General features: G+C 37.4%; 1 non-coding gene across 1 annotated transcript; it reads left to right on the top strand.

The window, feature by feature from the left end:
* Nucleotides 1-3,602: 3,602 nt before the first annotated feature.
* Nucleotides 3,603-3,727, top strand: LOC136136734 (U6atac minor spliceosomal RNA). Its single transcript, XR_010656673.1, has one exon. It is a non-coding gene; the product is annotated as a U6atac minor spliceosomal RNA (small nuclear RNA).
* Nucleotides 3,728-6,058: the final 2,331 nt, after the last annotated feature.

Genomic DNA, 6,058 nt, shown 5'->3' with positions numbered 1-6,058 from the left:
TTTTAATTTGGACGTTTTCTGGCCTCACAGGTAATATGAATTGCCCTAAATCCAAATAAGATTAGGCGTTTCTTTAGAGGTTTTCAAATGAAATATTTTTCCACTCTATTCAAGGCCAATATAATTATAGATCACACTATTGCCCTTTGTAGAGTTCTTTTTTTTTTTTTTTGAATATAGTCAGCCCACTGTGAATGTGGACTTTCAGTGGTTCCATCAGGAATGAGCAAATGTGTCACAATAACCCCAAGAATCTCTTTGTCCCAATGGATTTAAAGTGTGTCACTTCTGAAGAATTTCTTTTCTTTCACATCAGCTCAGCCTCTACCAGTATTTCTAGGTGTGTTCCCAGAAAAGAAGTTCCTCTGATCATTTAGTACACAGTATTTAAAAACAGTAAATTAATTTAGTTCTTTGCATCCAAAATTACTCATATATTTTTATTTTTATACATTTCCTAATTATTGACTTCACATTTTCCCAGCGTTTATCAAGATGAGTCTCTTTCATTAAACTATCATTCAACATGAATTGGTAGGATAAAGTCTGGATAGAAATTTTTTTTAAAACTCCAAATAACAGTGGTTTATACAGGCTTAAAAAAGATAGAAGTTTATCTCTCTCACGTAACAAAGTCATTCTAAGACAGGTATGCTGGCTTCAATATCATCAGGGACCTAGGATTCTCCGCACCGGCTTTCTACTTCACAGTCCAAGATGGCTGTGCTAATTCCAACTATCACACTGGCACTGAACCCAACACAAAAAGATAACATTGGGACTTTTGCTAAGACTTTTTAGAAGTTATACATGTTACCTTTGTTACAACCTTTCAGAAGTTATACATACTAGAACATGGCCACATTGCAACATTTAGGTTCAAGGTATGTTAGAAAATACCAGCTAGGTAATCATGTGCCCAATTTATATTCAAAGGTCCTATTGGTAAATAAAAATAAATTGAAACTGGGCAAGAATCATCAGTCTCTGACACAATACATCCATGAACACCCATCCTTGCATATGGAACATACTGACTTTCACCCCCAAACAAGCAATTCCAAAGTTGCATCCGAATACTGTACCCAACTTCAAGCCCAGGATGTCTAGGGATGTTCCTTTCTTTCCATCAAGCTGTGACATGACCTCCAATGGCCTAGTTATTTATAAAATGGTAGAAAGTCTTAAGGGTAATCACAATACAATTTTCCAAATAATAAGCAATTAGCAGCCTGGTGGTAGGGTAAGTTCTTAAGCTTTTCCAGCTGGCAGCCCCTGATTCTACTTTCTGTGAAAAACTCCTTTGTCATCTGTAGTCCCAGTCTCTGTCCTTAAGAAGTTGTCCCCTGTCCATTATCCTCCATGGCCCCATCTAAAGATGCCCTTAAAGTGTCCAAAGTTACAGATGGTGCAGATTTGGGAGCCCCACAGGTTGATTTTAAAGGATGAATTTTCACAAATTTTTGGAATTTTTTGCTACTTTCAATGCCCCTTTTAGAAGCCATTTGATTTGTTTGCTTGGTTCCATATAGAAGAAACCATAGCTAAGTATTTTTGCCTAGACATAGTTTTTAAGCCTAAAAGCTGATCTTACACATACTGGCTCCTAAACCCTTCTTATCCTTTTTTTTTTTTTTTTTTTCCAAAGAAGCTATATCATTTATTTACAAAACAATAGCCTTCGGTAGAAAGACAATACACTAACTTTGTCTTTCCCTTGGGAGACTTGCTTAAGGGGAAAGGAACTCTTAAACAGGAAAGGTAGCAGCTGCTGAGGCTGCAACTACAGAGCTACCGCTGGGTAGAAGGAAGGAGCAAAGAAGAATATTTTCTGCAGTCTCTTCCCTTAAGGTTTCTAATACTGTACATATCACTTGCACGTCATTACATCGGATAGAACATATTCATATGACTACACCCACCTTTAACAGACCCAGTCAAAAGTTGGCTTTATTTCTGGTAACCGTATGCCAAAAGAAAGGCTGGGGGTTCTATTATACTATAATTGAGGAGAAAAATATTCAAAGAGCAGTATCTGCTACCAGATGACCTTGTTTTTAATGCAAACAAGAGCTTGGGTTATGGAGCCAATGCCTCAGTTCAAACCCTAGGTCTGCTACTTCTAGTAACCGGTGGCAAGTTTGTTTCAAATGAGGGTAATGCTATTGCCTAAGCTTCAGGGTTGTCATATGAAGAACATAAAATAATGTTAGAAGAATGTCTGGCACTAAGTACAGAGCTCTGTGAATATTAGATATAATTATACTACATTATGGTGCTTATAATAATTATGATAATGATTGTATGTTTTGTCCCATATCCTTTAGATTTACTTTAAGATTTACAGTGGAATGAAGCTAAAGACCACATTTCCTGTCAATTCTCTGTATCCATATAGTCAATAATTACTATGTAGGAGGCACTGTTTGAGACACTGGGTCAGTGAAGAAAACAAGATCTTGCTCTAATGGAACTTCTGAGAGTCTTATGTCCAATGAGCCTCATTTCCCACTGCATGACACCCCAGTCCTCTGGATAGGTATAATAATTTCCTAGCATGCATTGCTATCAAAGTTTTTCCTGAAGGCACATGCCTGCCTTTTCTCAAGAGACTGTACTCCCATAATAAACCACCAGTTTACCTGACTATTCCCTTAGTTATCTAATGGGCCTCTTATTCTTTGCCTGGATTTAAAATTATTTCCATAGGTGAGAAACACAGGAGAGTGCTTACCCTGTGTATTTAAGCCTGATAATATATGGTGAGGGAGGTACTCAACATTCTCCTACTTGTTTCAGGTACACTTCGTTTCAAAAAGCAGACTTAGAGTGCACTTTGTGCTCAAATCTTGGAAGATTATTCTCAATCTATATCTGTCTGCCTCATAATTACTGTCAAATCTTCCAAGATTTTACCAGTAGGTGTTTTGCCAATTTTTATTTTCCATATTTTGAAAATTCCGTCTACCTCCTCCCATGTCTGCAGAAGAATTTTAATTAGAAGTTTAGAGAAAATTGATGTGGCCCTGCTAAACACACACCATTTGAATTAGATAGCCATCATTTTCAGATAAAATATTAAACATGTTATAACCTTGACTATTCATTTGACTTGATTTTCTTCCTGTAATATTTTAGTACTTTTTATTTTGTTTTTTAGTAATATGAAGAAATTCTAACCAAACTTACTTATATAACATCTTTAACATGTAGGTAATTTTAACATCTAGTTAAAACATTCTTTCCAAAATATGAATTTATGTTATGCTCCTTAATATATCTGTATTATATTTAAATTATTAAATTCATATCTTAATTACAAGTATACCTAACCTCTAAAATATATCATTTTTGGATTTTTTTCTGACTCTAAGCATATTTTTAAAATGTGAATACTGTTTATTGATGGTATGATTTTATATAATAAAACATAATTATGCAATATTTACTTGAGGCTTGTAACCCAAAGTCTCATTCCCAAGGAAATCAGAAGCAAAATAAATTAGAGCAATAAAACACATGTCCTCACTATAAATCTAGGGATCATTCTGCAACAATGAACAGAAGATAAACAAACAAACTTGTTTTAAAATTAGATTTTAGTATTGTATGAAAGGAAAGAATGTTAGCACTCCCCTTGACAAGGATGGAAAGGCCCTTGGGCCTGACAATATGCATATGGTTAAGGCATTGCCACCTACTTCGTGGCATCAAGCACTGTTTTTATTGGGATTGACAGATACACAGTACTATATATAAAATAGATAATATAATTAATATTATATACCTACTGTATAGCCCAGGGAACTCGACTCAATACTCTGTAATGACCTATATGGGAAAAGAATCTAGAAAAGAGTGGGGCTTTCCTGGTGGCACAGTGGTTGGGAGTCCACCTGCCGATGCAGGGGACGCAGGTTCGTGCCCCGGTCCGGGAAGATCCCACATGCTGCGGAGCGGCTGGGCCCGTGAGCCATGGCCGCTGAGCTTGTGTGTCCGGAGCCTGTGCTCCGCAGCGGGAGAGGCCACATTGGTGGGAGGCCCGCGTACCGCAAAAAAAAAAAAAAAAAAAGAGTGGCTATATGTATAACTGATCCCCTTTGCTGTGCAGCAGGAACTAACAACATTGTAAATCAACTAGACTCCAATAGAAGTTAAAAAAATCCCAAACCATCCTCGACAGTTAAATAAATGAAAAATGAATCTTTAAAACAGAAAGAAACAAATTAGATTTTTAACTAAAAGAAGTATAATAACTGGTAAAGATTCTGAATTATCTACAGGATTGTGACTTATTTGATAAATGTGGAAGACTTCTTTTACCTGGAGAAAGAAAAGCAAAAGCAAAATGTTTATGGTGTGTGTTTGTGTGTGTGTGTGTGTGTGTGTGTGTGTGTTGAAGAGTGGCTATGAGGAATCTTGAAACACTAAAATCAATGGCTCAAGCTGAAAGACAATGAATACTGTTCCCATTGGGAAATAGGAAGATTCATACTGAGTAATGAGTGAGTTTTCTTCTTATCCAAAGAGCTGGAATTTATACCTCCTTAATTATCTGTACATCTTTTAGATGTTAGGAAGTAAAACAGGCAAGAACAGAACATAATCAAGAATTCTATTTTGGTGCCGTTTATATCCATTATATCGCTTAATATTCAAAAGGGCATCCAAGTAAACAGTGGGATATATGAATCAGAAATTCTGTGGTGAACTCAGGGTGAATATACAAATTTAGGAGCTATTGGCATGTGTATGATATTTATGACCAGTGGACTAAAAATACGTCACCTTGGAAAAAGTAAAGATAAGTGTGAATGTATTATTTATTTATTTTTGGCTGCATTGGGTCTTCGTTGCTGCACGTGTGGGATCTTCCCAGACCCGGGCTCGAACCCGTGTTCCCTACATTGGCAGGCGGATTCTTAACCACTGCGCCACCAGGGAAGCCCTGTGAGTGTATTTTAGATTAAACTTGTTTTGTTGAGCACATTTATCTCTATTTTGTCTTAAAGCCCCACTAAATAAGGGTAACATAATTAAAACTCTCTCTCCCTACTAATGCTATCAAGAGATAAAATAGCAAGCAGCAAGTGCAAGTGTAGTCAATAATATTTGGAAGCTAGAAAGCACATGAAGGAGGTAGGAGGACTGGGATACTGGATACCAAGTGCCTGAAGGGTGAGGCCAATAAGAACAATTTATTCCTCTGGAAAACTCTAGGAAGGCTTAAATATCAGAGGAACCATTTACTGCAAAATTTACAGGTGAGGTAGGGAGTTGAAAATAAGAAGATTGGTGGAATTCTTCAGGATAGGAGAGGAATTAGAACTTCAAATCCCCTTCCTCAGCCTGTTCTAGAAAAGTTTAACCAGGAAACTATGTAGATCACAGAGAGTTAAAGAAGGGTTTGGTTAGTACCATACTATCTTGCATTTCAGAAGCTGAGAAACTACAAACTACCTTTGCTAGACTCCCTTGCAGCTGAGGCTCAATGTAAAGGCCACACTTACACCGCTTCTTCACCTCTGATGACACACATCAGCAAGGAAGAGTAGGGATTCTCCAAGACTGTTAACAAGGTTCCATGTCCAGTCACTAGCTGTGTGAGTGTCAAAAGACAAGCAGCAGATCATACAAATTTGCCATGTTTATCTAGCAGGTATGGTTTGTTCTAGAATCAACAGTGAGGTGGCCTCTTGATTCTTGCTTCTTGATATCACAATATATTCTCTGGGCTCTGGTTTCCTGATCCCAGGAATGTTGGCAAGAGAGATTACTCCTGGGATCAACAGAGCCAGTTACAATTCCCCGATTCCTGACCTTCTTAAGCGTGACAGTGATTGTGGGTCCTTTCACAGGCCAGTTCTAGTGTTTTTCTGGGGATAATTTTGCGAACCCTACCTGGAACTACTTCTCCAATCTTCCCAATGTCTTTTTCTAACATAAAACTTGCTGTGTTAAATTCCCTCAGTTTAAAATGGCCAGGGTGATTTCCCTCACAGGTATAGTAGATGAAAGGCAGCCATACTTGAAAGAGGAGGATTAGAAAATGTCTATA

The sequence above is a fragment of the Phocoena phocoena genome, chromosome 16, assembly GCF_963924675.1.
Source record: "Phocoena phocoena chromosome 16, mPhoPho1.1, whole genome shotgun sequence".
NCBI classification, from domain to species: domain Eukaryota; kingdom Metazoa; phylum Chordata; class Mammalia; order Artiodactyla; family Phocoenidae; genus Phocoena; species Phocoena phocoena.
Note: the sequence above shows the minus strand (reverse complement) of the source record. Positions and strands in the feature narration are given on the sequence as shown.